The sequence below is a fragment of the Triticum aestivum genome, chromosome 2B (assembly GCF_018294505.1).
Source record: "Triticum aestivum cultivar Chinese Spring chromosome 2B, IWGSC CS RefSeq v2.1, whole genome shotgun sequence".
NCBI lineage: Eukaryota > Viridiplantae > Streptophyta > Magnoliopsida > Poales > Poaceae > Triticum > Triticum aestivum.
The window spans coordinates 107,963,011-107,980,333 of record NC_057798.1 but is presented as its reverse complement, the minus strand read 5'-3'; positions in this window follow the sequence as shown (position 1 = coordinate 107,980,333).

Here is a 17,323-nt window from a genome sequence, read left to right as displayed (position 1 = left end):
TTCTAATGCCTTTTCTCTCATAATATGCAAGGTACACACAAAAGGGGAGAATTCTGGCAGCTGGAAATCTGAACCTAAAAAAGCTACGTCAGGCTACCTACTCTGCACAACTCCAAATGAGCTGAAACTTCACAAGGATTTTTTATGGAATAAATAAGAAATATTGGAGCAAATAAGTACCGGAGGGGGCCACCCTGGTGGGCACAAGACACCAGGGCGCGCCTAGGCCCCCAGGCACGCCTTGGTGGATTGTGCTCATCCAGGCCCACCTCCGGTGCCCATCTTCTAGTACATAAGTCATTTTGACCTAGAAAAAATAAGGGGAGAACTTTTGGGACGAAGCGCCGCCGTCTCGAGGCGGAACCTGGGCAGGAGCACTTTTGCCCTCCAGTGGAGCGATTCCGCCGGGGGAACTTCCCTGCCGGAGGGGGAAATCATCGTCATCATCATCACCAACAACTCTTCCATCTTGGGGAGGGCTATCTCCATCAACATCTTCAACATCACCAACTCCTCTCAAACCCTAGTTCATCTCCTGTGTTCAATCTTTGTACCGGAACTATAGATTGGTGCTTGTGGGTGACTAGTAGTGTTGATTACATCTCGTAGTTGATTACTATATGGTTTATTTGGTGGAAGATTATCTGTTCAGATCCATTATGCTATTTAATACCCCTTTGATCTTGAGCATGATTATCATTTGTGAGTAGTTACTTTTGTTCTTGAGGTCACGGGAGAAATCATGTTGCAAGTAATCATGTGAACTTGGTATGTGTTTGATATTTTGATGATATGTACGTTGTGACTCCCTTAGTGGTGTCATGTGAATGCCGACTACATGACACTTCACCATATTTGGGCCTAAGGGAATGCATTGTGGAGTAGTTATTAGATGATGGGTTGCGAGAGTGACAGAAGCTTAAACTCTAGTTTATGCTCTATTCCGTAAGGGGCCCATTGGATCCAAAATTTTAATGCTATGGTTAGAATTTATTCTTAATACTTTTCTCATAGTTGCGGATGCTTGTGAGGGGGTTAATCATAAGTAGGAGGTGAGGGAGTCCTGGATAAGGGGGTATCCGGAAAGCCGGACTGTACATATCGTCCCGACTATAGAAGCGTCAAGATACAAGACTCAAGATTTCGGCTCGTGTCCGGATGGGACTCTCCTTTGCGTGGAAGACAAGCTTGGTGATCCGGATATTATGTTTCCTTCCTTGTAACCGACTCCATGTAAACCCTAGCTCTCCGGTGTCTATATAAACCGGAGAGCATGGTCCTTAGAAGGCCGATCACAATTACAACCATACCATCATAGGCTAGCTCTTAGGGTTTAGCCTCTACGATCTCGTGGTAGATCTACTCTTGTATTCCACATATCTTCAATATTAATCAAGCAGGAAGTAGGGTTTTACCTCCATTAAGAGGGCCCAAACCTGGGTAAACATTGTGTCCCTTGCTTCCTGTTACCATCAACCTAAGACGCATAGATCGGGACCCCCTAACCGAGATCCGCCGGTTTTGACACCGACATTGGTGCTTTCATTGAGAGTTCCTCTGTGTCGTCGCTTCAAGGCTTGATGGCATCTTCAATCGTCAACAACACGGTCCAGGGTGAGACTCTTCTCCCCGGACAGATCTTAGTGTTCGGCGGCTTCGCACTGCGGGCCAATTTGCTTGGCCGGTTGGAGCAGATCGATAGCTTCGCCCCTGGCCACCAGATTAGGTTCGGAAACTCGAACTACACGGCAGATATCCGCGGAGACTTGATCTTCGACAGGTTTGAGCCTGCGCCAGGAACGCCGGACAGACACGACGAGCACGGCCTAGACCCGCTGTCGGACAGTGCTCGGGATATCATCCCCGAAGCAGCCCCGGATCTAAATCAGGGGCAGGCCGCGTTGCCTATGGACGGAGGGCTAGACCCCGCCCCGCAGGCCGCACACTCATCAGCGGTTAAGCCGAACACAGGTCTCACCTCTGCGGAGGCCTGTAACCCTAGGACCCCGGACTCATATCCAGCTGTTGTTCCAGGTCCGTACACTCTTGAGCCAGCCGAGCCAGGTTGGGCTCCGGTAATGGAGTTTACCGTTGCAGACATCTTTCAGCACTCGCCTTTTGGCGACATGCTGAGCTCATTAAAGTCTCTCGCTCTCTCAGGAGGCTCTGGGCTGAACTATGTCCGGGTCGAGTGGGAAGCAGGCGACGAAGGAATTCGCAGCCCATCCATCACCCACTTTGTCGCCACGATCGACGATTTAACCGATGTGCTCGACTTCGACTTCGAAGACATCGACGGTATGGACGACGATGCCGAAGACGTACTGGAGCCACCGCTCACAGGGCGGTGGACAGCCACCTCTCCAAACAATATATACATGGTGGACACTCCGAAAGAAACCAATGGCGATGAGGCAGTGGAGGACAACCCCTCGGGAGGAAAAGCAAAACATGGGCGTCTCTGACGCCACTCCAAACCCCGCCACATCAATACCAGCCCCAGAGATGATCCGGATAGTGTCGAAGAGGAATACAGTCCTGATCAGCCTAACTTCAAGCAAGCCGGACAGGCCATGGTGGGATACTTGGAAAGGGACAACTATACACCCCCCTCCGAAGACGATGTAAGCCTCGATAATGACGAATTCGGCGTGCCTGAAGACCCAGTGGAACAAGTTCGCTTTCAGCGACGACTCATAGTCATGGCAAAGAATCTGCAAAGGAAGCAAGAGCAGCTTAAAGCCGACCAGGATTTGCTAATGGATAGGTGGACCAAGATCCTGTCCACCAAAAAGTACGGACTCGACCGCCCTAATGAAGGGCACACACGGCACACCCAGCTACCTCAACCTAAGCAGGAGAACCAAAGGCATACAACCCGATGTCCACACACCACCACGGTCCAAGAAGGCAAGAAAGATACACGAAGAAGCAGCCTCAAGCCCCGGCGCAACGATCATAAATGGCAAATCAGGGAAGCTGGTATCAAGTGCAGCAAATCCCAGTCTGGTCAACGGACAAAGAACAGCTCAAGCCTATTCGGCCCAAGCCACGAACTCGATCAGCCGTGCGAAATTCACGGTACTCCCAAAAGAACGGCAAAACATACTAATAGAGAATGCCGGATCTCCAAAGTAAAGCAACCAGGCGTGTGCCGGAAACATTGAGGGGAGGCACTTAGTCAAAAGCCCCCCCCCAGAGCACAACAGTACGACCGATCGCCCCCTACCATACAAACCACAGCAACTCAATTGCATACCCCCAGACCTAACAGTCCAGGGGCTCCTTAAACAATAAAGCCCAAGCAGGCATGCAAATAGCACCTTCTACAAGGTGTCAGGCACAAAGGCCAGGTTCATTGGCCCGCCGCTCTAACGGTTGTTTTCAGATAACCAAATAAGGTCGCGCCATCGGCGCATTCCCCCTATACGGTATCACACCGTATGCTAATAGGATGAACCACGTTAGCTAGATTCCACGTGGTAAATCATTAGGCCAGCACCGGTAATACACTCACGCCTGCGTGCAGAGCCAAACCCCGCCCTTAGAAGCGGAGATCATACAGCTGCCAGAGTAGCAAGTTGCGCATGCCTGTCAATATTTTGATATGACAGCCAACTATCCGGACACCAACTGAGGAGTCCGGGCTACTTCTCGAATAGCGGCGGGGGTCACCAGGGTCCGATTAGGAACCTTTGGACCAACCATAGGAGGACGTTCGGTGGCCTCCACGCACTTACCTTCACAAACTAACTTTTATGCAGAACAGGTTTGGCGGGTGAAGTCGGCCCGGACACACAAGGACAGGACCATGCAGGTAGATGGCAGTTCGGATTCACCTTCGATCCATTCATAGCCCCCTCCAGTCCGGCCACCACAAGTTCCGCCAGAAAACCATCTCTTTTTCATAATCATAAATCGCATTCATATGCATAGTCATATCATCCTACTGCAATGCGTAGACTTAAATAAACTTGCACCGGCCATCGTTTATCATTGACGCTTCGTTGCCATAAAAACGACAACCATGATGCGTGTTGCGCCTGGTTATGCCAAGGGCTTCACAGTACGACAATAAAAGTCCGACCACCTTCTCGGTCGCTCGGCACCCCGAACTTATAGCACTATATGCATCAGCTCCGAATCATGTCTTGGGTCATTGGTTGGGTTTGCCCGGCTCCCATGTTTTGGTACCTTACGTTCCGTTCTGTCGGCTAAGGTAGCGCTGGGAGAACTAATGCGATCGTGTATCGGTTTTGCCGGACGAGCACCTCAGTAGAGAAAGCCGAAAACCGACTGCCATGATGCGGCGAGAGTTGGTCAGCTGTTCGAGAGGTTGCACAATCCTTAAAGATTTATTCCGCATAACGCCACTATAAAATGCAGATTGCGACGGATCGGTCTTTCGATCAGGTGCCAATAGAGCCCCTAGTCCGGTATTCCAAACACTAGGGGCTGCGCCGACCATACTCGAATTCCTATGGCTAAGTGAGTGTAGTAAAGCCCTATAGTCTGATTGCCTGGTTCGCGGTGAGAAAGACCTCCTTATAAGGACCCAACCATGGGATAAAGAGTGTTCAGAAATACCCCGAACACCCCCGTACTTCTCACGTGGGGGCTGAAGCCGACGACTGGCCAACTCTCAGAATTTACATACAATAAACAGCCGCAAAGGAAGAACATATTTCAAACAAAACAGGCAACATATAATAAAAGTGCCATTATCCCATATTACAAACATTGGCAAGAACGCCCTCAAGGAAATATAATGTATTTGGTGCACCTATCCGCCGCCAGGCGGGCACCCTTCATTACACCTTCATAGTACAGTTCGGGCTTGCGATGCTCCTTACCCTCCGGTGGCCCCTCAATTATCAGCTTTTCCGCATCAAGCTTCCCCCAATGCACTTTTGCATGGGCAAGCGCCATTCGCGCACCTTCTATACAGACTGATCACTTGATAATATCAAGCCGAGGACAGGCGCCCACAATCCGCTTGACGAGTCCGAAGAAACTGCTGGGAATTGGCTCTGCAGGCCACAACTGGATGACCAAGTCCTTCATGGCTAGTTCGGCCGCCTGGTGCAGTTCGACCAGCTGCTTCAACTGATCGATAAAAGGCACCGGATAGTTCGGCGCTAGATATTGCGACCAGAAGTTCCTCCCCGCGGACTCCCTCTCCTCAGTCCAGTAAAATTGGGCAACATCTAATATGTTGCGAGGCAGATCCGCAAACGCCCCTGTAAAATCAAGAATTCAGCTTGCCGCTTAAAGTTCTCCACATTATAACATAGTAACGGCCATAGATACAACAGGCCTTACCAGCCGCAACTTTCCGGGTCTCCTGAATGTCCCATACAGCACCTCGGGCTTCTTCCCGAGCATCTTTCGCGGCTTGGAGAGCTTGGGCGAGTTCGGATTCTTTCCCTGCTAGACTCTGCTCCAAGCTCTCGCTTTTCATCACAGCATCCTGAAGCTCCCGCTCAGCTATGACGACCATGGCCTCGTGTTTTTCACGCAGCGCCTGTTTGGCAGCAGCCTTCTCTTGGGCATCAGCCGCTGCCTTCTTCAGCGCCTCATATTCGGCACTCGCTCCTAGGGCGTATAACATAAATACTTTTTAATAGGCACACTGAAAGATCGAGGATGTCGCCTAGAGGGGGGGTGAATAGGCGCTTTAAAATAATTACGGTTTAGCTTGAACAAATGCGGAATAAACCTAGCGGTTAATTTGCCAAGCACAAAACCTACAACAAATAGGCTCACCTATGTGCACCAACAACTTATGCTAAGCAAGATAAGCAACTATGTGATAGCAAGATATATGACAAAGAACAATATGGCTATCACAAAGTAAAGTGCATAAGAAAAGGGGCTCGGGTAAGAGATAACCGAGGCACACGGAGACGATGATGTATCCCGAAGTTCACACCCTTGCGGATGCTAATCTCCGTTTGGAGCGGTGTGGAGGCACAATGCTCCCCAAGAAGCCACTAGGGCCACCGTAATCTCCTCACCCCCTCGCACAATGCAAGATGTCGTGATTCCACTAAGGGACCCTTGAGGGCGGTCACCGAACCCGTACAAATGGCGACCCTTGGGGGCGGTCACCGAACCCGTACACTTTGGCAACCCTTGGGGGCGGTCACCGGTACCCATCAAATTGCTCGGGGCGATCTCCACAACCTAATTGGAAACCCCGACGCTTTCCCGGAGCTTTACACCACAATGATTGAGCTCTGAACACCACCAACCGACTAGGGCGCCCAAGCACCCAAGAGGAACAAGCTCAAGGGCACCAAGCACCCAAGAGTAATAAGCTTCTCAACTTGTAACTTCCACGTATCACCGTGGAGAACTCAAACCGATGCACAAATGCAATGGCAAGGGCACACAGAGTGCCCAAGTCCTTCTCTATCAAATCCCACCAAAGCAACTAATGCTAGGGAGGAAAATGAGAGGAAGAACAAGAAGGAGAACACCAAGAACTCCAAGATCTAGATCCAAGGGGTTCCCCTCACATAGAGGAGAAAGTGATTGGTGGAAGTGTGGATCTAGATCTCCTCTCTCTTTTCCCTAAAAAACTAGCAAGAATCCATGGAGGGATTGAGAGTTAGCAAGCTCAAAGAAGGTCAACAATGGGGGCAAAAACGAGCTCAAGAGATAGGAACCATTGGGGAAGAAGACCCCCTTAAATAGGTCCCCACAAATCTGCCCGTTATGTGCAGAAACTTGTAGGACCGGTACAACCGGTGCACGAACCAGTACAACCGGCCAAAGCAGAGGAAAAACCAACCTGGGAAAAGCTCTAAGCGGTACAACAGCCTGGGGAACCGGTAGTACCGGTTAAACCGGTTAAACCGGTCAACAACCGCCCAAGAACCGCTCCAAAACAGAAACTAGTCCGGTGGTAGAGCGGTACATGGCCGGTACAACCTCCGGACCAATTCTGGAGCGGTACAACCGCTCCAAACACCGGTTGTACCGGTCAACCGGTACAACCTCTCTACGGGGCGGTACAACCTCTCTATGTAAAACAGGCAATATCAAAACAACCACAACTTTCGCATACGAGCTCCGAATTCGATGAAACCAAGTTTGTTGGAAAGCTAGCAACAAGGGCTAACACAATCTTGATAGAAATATCAATAAGAAGCAAATGAGAAAAGGACCATAAGAAAATGGTGAGAACCCTTCCTTGGATAAGACCGGTAAAACCTCCAACACCGAAAACATCATAGAAGACGCATGCGAACTCCGTTTTCGATGAACTCAAGCTTGTCATCAAGATGACCATAAGCTCTAAGACTCACAAAGAGAACCAAACAAGAACAAAGAAACATGATGCAAGGATGCAATGGTTTGAGCTCTCTACTAACGATACGATCAAGCTACCAACTTGAGTGCCCCCCTTGATAGTACGACAAACGATCCTATAACCCGGTCTCCCAACTACCACCACGAGACCGGTAAAATAGAAAACCTATCAAGGGCAAACCTTTGCCTTGCACATGGTCCACTTGAGCTAGATGAAGACGATCTTGACTCCCTCAAGTTGGACCACCTTTCTTGATTGCGTTGGCTCGATGAAGACTAGATGATTGCTCCCCCATAGTCCACTATGGGTGAGCGACTCTTCGGCACATCTTCACAAGTACATTGACACCACAATGGATGGCAAGATTCAAACTTGATTGATCCCCCATACTCCATTATGGGTGAGCCACTCTTCGTGTTGCTCCACTTGAACTTGCACACAGCAAACTTGATGACGATCACCACTTGATGTCATCCTCCATGGGTTGTATGGGATCTTCCTCTTGACGCAAGACCATGGAAACATACCTAACCCCACAAAGAACTCTCACGTAGACCATGGGTTAGTACACAAAGCGTAATGAACAATGCTTACCATACCATGGGAACACTTGGTCCCTCTCAGTACAACTTGTGCGCTTTGTGTGTTCATCAACTTGAATCACTCTCTGTACTTAGGCTAGATCAACCTTGAATCTTTCCAACTCTCTTCATTTGGATGATGTCTTGAAGGTAAACATGAATGATCACATAATCTTCTTCTTCAAGACATGCTTGCAATAAGCTCAACACTCACATGACCAATCTTTGGATAATTCCTTAATAGCACCTTGGTCAACTCATAAACTCCTTGAAACCAACACATGGACTTCAAGAAAAGCCTATGGACAAAACCTTCAAATATAACTCAAGGCAACCATTAGTCCATAGAGATTGTCATCAATTACCAAAACCAAACATGGGGGCATCGCATGTTCTTTCACACACTTATTGATTTGTGCCCAATGCAAGACAATGTTCAAACATACCTTGCTTCTCTTCCAATTGCTTCTTCACACGGCCAAGTTCTTCTTTGGCCCATTTCAGGTTCTCTTTCAGTTCGAACACTCCCGCATCATGAGCGGCCGTCCTCTCTGCGGACGCCTGTTTTCAAATACATGGGTATACATCATTAAATAAAGGTTCCCATTACAATTGAGGATTTGATCCCCTGCCCGGCTCTCTTTTTCCGGACAGTGTATCAGGGGCTACTCCTCATATCATACTAATTCTTTAAAGGTTCCTTAGAAACTATACCTCAAAGGCCTTTATAAGGCCAAGACAAGACTCATTCAGCCCGCTTTCGGCAGCCTGAATCTTTCCAACCGCCGTACCCATAAGGGTCCAATGTTCATCGACGACGGACGCGTTCTTTAACGCTGTCAACAGGCCACCCGGCAGCTCTGCGTAGACAGAGGTTGCTGGTGGAGTGGTCAATCTTCCCTTCATGGAAGGTGGCCGCTCGCCCGATCCTAGAGCCTTAGAGGCCCCCAGAACCTTATCCGGCTCTAAGCCTCTTTGAGACGACACCTCAGTGTCGCGCCCAGACTTTGGAAGAGGAGTCTCTGGAGGCGTTTTGCTCGCCACAGCATTCGAGCTCAACGAATCCTCCGATGAGGACTGTCCGGCAGGAGACCCCACCGGGCTGTATGAAATGTGGCGTCAGTTAAAAATACTATGCCCAGACGACCCTGGATACATAGGTGTATTCGGATTTCGGTTACTTACGATTTTCCCAAGGGCTGGGCCTCGGATCCCACTCTGGGTTGTTATCGGCAGCCGGGGTGGATGCCTCTGAAGGGGAACCTCGCCCTCTCTTGGGCGATTCGACCTCCAGGGACGGGGAAGCTGCATGCTTCTTCCCACCTGCAGAGCAAGGCTCATCCTCCTCTGCCCCCTCCTCTTTGGAATCGGAAGGAGCGTCGCTGGAGCCTTTGGATCTGGCGTCCGAAGCCTCGTGACAGCGGAGGCCACTTCGGGTCTTCTTGACCTTCTTGGAGGCCTCTTTCTTGGGAGCCTTGTAAGGCGCAAGGACCAGCATCTTCGTTAGAAGGGCCGGCTCCTCTGGCAGTGGGGCCGGACATTGAATCCGCCCCACCTTCTTTATCCATCCCTAAGGTCACGACGAGACATGATTAGAATTGTCCCCCAGGACATGCCAACCAAAGCATGGATGGACAGGGCGTGGCTGCAACTTACTGGGCTTGGAGAATGGGATAATTGATACCCCCGATCCTCGGTGGAATCCGGCCATTTGCCGGACCTAAAGAGCACCTTCCAGATATCCTCATGGGAGGAATCATAGAGCTCCCGGAGGGTTTGGTGCTCGGTTGGGTCAAATTCCCATAAAGTACAGGCTCGACGCTGGCAAGGGAGAACCAGGCGAACTAGCATCACTTGGACCACGTCAACGAGCTTGACGTCCTTATCAACCATACTCCAAACACGCGTCTGGAGCAGTGACAGCTCGTCAAGCGAGCACCAGTTCGGGCCCTTCTGGGGCCAGGACGTAAGCCGCAGTGGAGCTCCGGATCTGAACTCAGGAGTTGCTGCCCATTTTTCGCCACGTGGTTCGGTAATATAAAACCACTGCTGCTGCCACTCCTTGATGGAGTCGTTAAAGTGCCCTTCGGCCAAACTACCTTGGGCATCTTGCTCACCATGGCGCCGCCGCACTCGGCGTGTTCGCCACTCACCACCTTGGGCTTCACATTGAAAATCTTCAGCCACAGGCCGAAGTGAGGCGGAATCCGGAGGAAGGCCTCGCATGCGACGATGAACGTCGAGATATTGAGAAAAGAGTTGGGGGAAAGATCATGAAAATCAACCCCATAGTAATACATGACTCCACGTACAAATGGGTGGAGGGGAAACCCGGGCCCACGGACAAAATGGGGAAGGAACATGACTCTCTCGTGGGGATCCGGAGTAGGGACAACCTGTCCCGCCGGTGGGAGACGGTGGCCAATCTTCTTGGCCAGATACCCGGCTTCCCGGAGCTTCTTAATATCCTTCTCCCAGATGGTAGAGGTCATCCATTTGCCTCCTGCTCCGGATCCGGACATCTTTGGAAACCCTCTCTTCGATGGAGAAGAAAAGCGCTTGGGCGTTAGGGCTCGAGCAGAGCGGAATGAGTTAGCGGAAGGAGAAGGCGTGGGTGAAAGAGGAAGATGCCCTATCTCTTTATAAGAGAGGGTAAGAGCTTTTTGCGCCTCCCCACTTGCCTGGTGGAACCCGCTCGCCTCCCGCTCACCGCGATTGACGGTGCGGTTGGATTACCCACACCCGTGTTGATGAGAATCCCGTAGTAAAGGGACACGATCTTCGCTTCGACAAGACGTGCTAAGGAAACCGCCTCGCGGTATACGCTGTGGCTGGTTGTGAAAAAAATGGTTCAAATAATGACCTGGCTCTAATGGAATGTCACGTCATCTAAAAGTTGTCAGCTGAAGTATCATTCTCTCTACGGTGGTATGTGAAGATCATTTTGCAGATCCGGACACGACCTGCGTGTTCGATGATAACCTTGGAGTATTTGGAGGAGGAACCCACCTTGCAATGCCGAAGACAAGACTGCGCGCCGGACTCATCGTCATTGAAGCCTGGTTCAGGGGCTACTGAGAGAGTCCTGGATAAGGGGCTATCCGGACAGCCAGACTGTACATATCCGGACTATAGAAGCGTCAAGATACAAGACTCAAGACTTTGGCTCGTATCCGGATGGGACTCTCCTTTGCGTGGAAGACAATCTTGGCGATCCGGATATTATGTTTCCTTCCTTGTAACCGACTCCATGTAAACCCTAGCTCTCCGGTGTCTATATAAACCGGAGAGCATGGTCCTTAGAAGGCCGATCACAATTACAACCATACCATCATAGGCTAGCTCTTAGGGTTTAGCCTCTACGATCTCGTGGTAGATCTACTCTTGTATTCCACATATCTTCAATATTAATCAAGCAGGAAGTAGGGTTTTACCTCCATTAAGAGGGCCCAAACCTGGGTAGACATTGTGTCCCTTGCTTCCTGTTACCATTAGCCTAAGACGCACAAATCGGGGCCCCCTACCCGAGATCTGCCGGTTTTGACACCGACAGGAGGTTTGTTCAAGTAAGAACAACACCTAAGCACCGGTCCACCCACATACCAAATTATCAAAGTAGCGAACACGAATTAAGCCAACATGATGAAAGAGACTAGATGAAATTCCTGTGTACCCTCAAGAACACTTGGCTTATCATAAGAGACCGTTTTGGCATGTCCTTTGCCTCAAAAGGATTGGGCTACCTTGCTGCACTTTTGTTACTACTATTTTTACTTGCTCGTTACAAATTACCTTGCTATCAAACTACTCTATTACTTACAATTTTAGCACTTGCAGACATTACCTTGTTGAAAACCACTTGTCATTTCCTTCTGCTCCTCGTTGGGTTCAACACTCTTACGTATCAAAAAGGCTACAATTGACCCCATATACTTGTGGGTCATCACCGCATTTCGAGAAATAGTAATTGCTTGGCATTGTGGCCGGAAGTGACTCTTCGTTGACGGAGAAAAAGTTGTCAGATAAAGGCACTGTTGGCGCTTGAGCGATGTTTTTATTATTACCTTTGGTGTTAAGTAAAAATATCGTTTTAGATTCCGGACATCACTTGATTCTGAACTGGGGAGAAACGTACTTAGGAACTTGCCCCGCAAGCCGAATACTGGTTGGATGAATGGATACTGGATACAAATCTTGGTGTTGGAGGCATGTTCGGGGGCTACTGAGGGAGTCATGGACTAAGGGGTCCTAAGGGCGATGGCCCATTGTACATGGGTCGGACTGGTGGAGCTGTATAATGACAGGAGGTCTATGAAGTCGTGGTGTTCCCTCCAAGTTAAGAAGGTGCAGGATCTCTTTAATTTCTTATTGTAATCTATCTTCGGTAACCCTAACCCTACTGGTGTCTATATAAACCGAGGGTTTTTAGTCTTTAGGGAGAGAGCTACATTCATCACCTCATAGCCTTAGGGTTTAGCTCATGCTGATCTTGAGGTAGATCTATTCTGTAAACCACATTATACCATCAATACAATCAAGCAGGATATAGGGTTTTACCTCTTCGAGAGGGCCCGAACCTGGGTAAACAGTGTGTTCATCGTCCCTTGTTACCCATTGATCCTAGATCCACAGCTCGGGACCCCCTACCCTGAGGTCTGCTGGTTTTGACACTGATACCGCCTCTCCGTGCCCGGTCACTGATCCCTACCTCACGTCATTTCCCCCTCCAGCCTCGTCACTCCGTCCATGAAGAACGGAGTGAGCAAGTCCTGTTGAACTGCTGGCTGACCTTTGATGACCCACAAGTATAGGGGATCTATCGTAGTTCTTTCGATAAGAGTGTTGAACCCAACGAGGAGCATAAGGAAATGACAAGCGATTTTCAGCAAGGTATTCTCTGCAAGCACTAAAATTATCGGTAACAGATAGTTTGGTGATAAGATAGTTTGTAACGGGTAACAAGTAACAAGTGTAACTAAGGTGCAACAAGGTGGCCCAATCCTTTTGGTAGCAAAGGACAAGCCTGGACAAACTCTTATATAAAGCAAAGCGCTCTCGAGGACACATGGGAATTATTGTCAAGTTAGTTTTCATCGCTCATATGATTCGGGTTCGTTATTTTGATAATTTGATATGTGGGTGGACCGGTGCTTGGGTGTTGTCCTTACTTGTACAAGCCTCCCACTTATGATTAACCCCACTCGCAAGCATCTGCAACTACAAAATAAGAATTAAGATAAATCTAACCATAGCATGAAACATATGGATCCAAATCATCCCCTTACGAAGCAACACATAAACTAGGGTTTAATCTTCTGTCACTCTAGCAACCCATCATCTACTTATTACTTCCCAATGCCTTGCCCTAGGCGCAAACAATGGTGAAGTGTCGTGTAGTCGATGTTCACATAAAACCACTAGAGGAAAGACAACATATATCTCATCAAAATATCGAACAAATACCAAATTCACATGATTACTTATAACAAGACTTCTCACATGTCCTCGGGAACAAACGTAACTACTCACAAAGCATATTCATGTTCAAAATCAGAGGGGTATTAAATAGCATTAAGGATCTGAACATATGATCTTCCACCAAATAAACCAACTAGCATCAACTACAAGGAGTAATCAACACTACTAGCAACCCACAGGTACCAATATGAGGTTTTGAGACAAAGATCGGATACAAGGGATGAACTAGGGTTTGAGAGGAGATGGTGCTGGTGAAGATGTTGATGGAGATTGACCCCCTCTCGGTGAGAGGATCGTTGGTGATGATGATGGCTTTGATTTCCCTCTCTAGGAGGGAAGTTTCCTCGGCAGAACAGCTCCGTCGGGGCCCTAGATTCGTTCTGCCCAAGTTCCGCCTCGAGACGGCGGTGCTTCGTCTTGAAAGCTCTTCTACGATATTTTTTCCAGGTCAAAATACACCATATAGCAGAAGAGGGGCACCGGAGGCCTGACAGGGGGCCCACAAGCCCTAGGAGCGCGCCAAGGGGGTAGGGCGCGCCCCAGTCTTGTGGCCACCTGGTGGGTCCCCTCTGATATTTTCTTTGCCCGGTATTTTTTATTTATTCCAAAATAATTCTCCGTAAATTTTCAGGGCTTTTGGAGTTGTGCAGAATAGGTCTCTCAGATTTGCTCCTTTCCGGTCCAGAATTCCAACTGCCAGCATTCTCTCTCTTTATGTAAATCTTGTAAAATAAGAGAGAAAAGAGATAAGTATTGTACCATAAAGTGAAATAGCAGTCCATAATGCAATAAATATTGATGTAAAAGCATGATGCAAAATGGACGTATCAACCTTACAAAGCAGAGCTGATGTAGCACTCTTGCTCGTGCCATGTTTGTCCATCGGTGCCGGCCACAACACACGAGTATCCATATAACCAACTAATAATCTATGATCAATCAAAACATTGTGTGATTGCAACTAGTTAGGAACACACATGTTTGTAACGACTATCAACTGGCTAGCTAGCTAATTTATCGTTGATGTGTAAAGCACTAGTCTAACAGGTCACAGCATTCACAATACTTCAAAATTCTTTGATACATCAAAATTGTGGTATCTTCTACCTACGGACTAAAATATTGTAGCTTGTCAATACTTTAGTTTTTGCAATACCTTGCTATCAAACACAAACTTAGTGGCATTGGTACCACCCGTTAAGAAGAAAGAAAGAAAATGTAAGACAAACAATGACACAATTTACACATAAATTGTGTCTTTTTAATATGAAGAAAAATAAGCATATAACTGTGGAATTTCGCAAAAGGATTTTTTTCAAAGAATGGGTGAATTACTGGCATAAATTGCACTTTTCATAATATGCGAAGAATAAACATATCGTTGTGCATTGTCACACTATAATATAATTTGCATATGTATTGTATATTACTTGCGTGTATACAAAAAAGTACATTTACACACAAAAATGACATTTTTGTAATAAAAATTTTCCATATATAAAAACTAAAAAAATCTAAGGAAGAATTAATTAGTGGCATTGGTGTTACCCTTTATATAATAAGGAGCGAAATAAAAAAAAAACTAAAACAAACAATGAAAAAATGTGCGCACAAATTACAATTTTTTTTGTAAAAATAATATAATATGCAAGAAGATGCATATAATAGAGGAATATTTGAAAAAGAAAGTTTGCTAAGAAGAATGAATTAGTGGCACTGATATTACCCTTAAAGAAGAAATGAAAATAAAATCGAACTAGAACAATATCAAATAATGAAGTTTTATAATGAAGAATAAATTAGTGGCATCAGTATTACCCTTAATGAATAAATAAATGAAAATCAAACTAAAATAATGAATTTTCATAATTAGGAATGAATCTGTGGCATTGATATCACCCTTTAAGAAAAAAAAATACTAAAAATCAAATACATGACGAAAATTGCAAACTATATACAAAAGAATGAGCTTTTAAAAATATATAATTACAAGAGTATAATAGTTTAATTAGTGGAACTGGCATTACCCTTAAAGAAAGGAAGAAAAACAATTAAAAATGAAAACTAAATGAAAATAAGGAAGTTTTCTAAGAATTAATGAATTAGTGGCATTAGTATTACCCTTAAAGAAGAAAAGAAAATAGAACAAAACTAAATCAAAAATTAAATAATGAAATATTATAAGGATGTATGAATTAGTAGCATTGGCATTACCCTTTAAGAAGAAAGAAAATGAAAACCAAATCAAATAAACTACCACACAACTTTGAAATTGTACTTTTTTAGTATGCAAAGATTAATCATTGAATAGTGCAATTTTGGCACATATCATATAGTATTCATGTGCATATATTTACACTCAACCAACATCCCAAAAGTACCACAAAAGAAAAAGAAAAAATAACAACTAATGAAGAAAAATAAAAAAATAAAAGCAAAAATAGATATAAAAATGAAAAACGCGGGGGGGGGGGGGGGGGGTGAGGGAGTAAGGGGAAGGTTGGTTCACACCTCATAATGGGCTTCAGACCGTTAAGAAATCGACTGAACCAAATATGCGGTCAGTCAATTTAATACAACCCAAGAACCTAAGAGAACAAACGAGAAACATAAATAACAGCGTGGATCGCAAATCAAAATCAACAACAAACATAAAATCAACTGACCCAAAATAAAATTTTAGGCAACTTACATGCAACTAAGCCCTATTGCTTAAGGAAAAATGGCTTGTTTTATAAACGTTTATTTTGTCGTGTGTTTCTGCCTGTTTCTTATACTGAATTGGACACGACCTACACTCCACGTGTATGTGGCTTATCTAGCAACTTGCATAATATGAGGTCGTGCAACTGTTTGTTACCAATTCAACAATAATATCATTGATATAATTCTTTTATGAACCCGATTGGGCTATTACAAGAAAAATGTTTAATTACTGCAATGCTCATGTTATGAGCTTAAAAAGCCCATTAATATGTATGCACCAAACGCCAAGAAGGCCAAGAACATAGGGTGCGCAAATGATATATCACGCCATGGGCGGGTTGCCTACAGGGGCACAACCAGGGTTGGTAGTCCGGTGGGAGGATTTAGGCGCTTTTCAAGTGATTTTATTGGGGATCTAGACAATTACGTATGCGTTGCAATGGGAGCACAAATATTCTAATAGATCGGTCCATGATTTCCAATCCATATTAGTATGCTTCTGCAAAAAAATGATTTTATTTAATAACACTTACCTGGTGTGTACTTACAAGAAGTTGATGCGGTTTTTGAGTAATACCAATTAAAAAATTAGGGAAGAAAAAAAAACAAAAAGAAGAGCGGGAAGGGAAACATACCCAATATTGGACGAAGGACGAGGTGGATGACATAACGATATGTTCTTTTAAGTATGAGAGATTCCTGTAGTTTCTCTGTCTTTCGGGAACCCTATTATGCTTTGCTTTCCTATTTCTTTCATGAATAATTTGTTACAAGGTGTGAATTGTTGAAATAAGTAAATGACTATTCTAAAAGGTTTATCATGTACTCCCACCGTTTCTAAATGTAAGTCTTTGTAGAGATTTTACTGTAAACCACATACTAGGGGGGGGGGGGTTCTTTCCCATGGGAGCACATAGTAGGATTGCATGAGAGATTCCTAAGAAAGATGCATTTTAAGTTTAGATTCACTCATTTTGCTCCGTATATAGTCTACCTAGTGGAATCTCTACAAAGACTTATACTCCCTCCGTTCGGAATTACTTGTCGCAGAAATGGATGTATCTAGACATATTTTAGTTCTAGATACATCCATTTTCGAGACAAGTAATTCCGAACGGAGGGAGTATTTAGGAACGGAGGAAGTATTAACAATAACGCATATTAAGTAAACCATTGTGCTTTTTAAAATGTTTATTGTGTATTAAAAATATTCCTATACTAAAAGGTTTATCATGTGTTG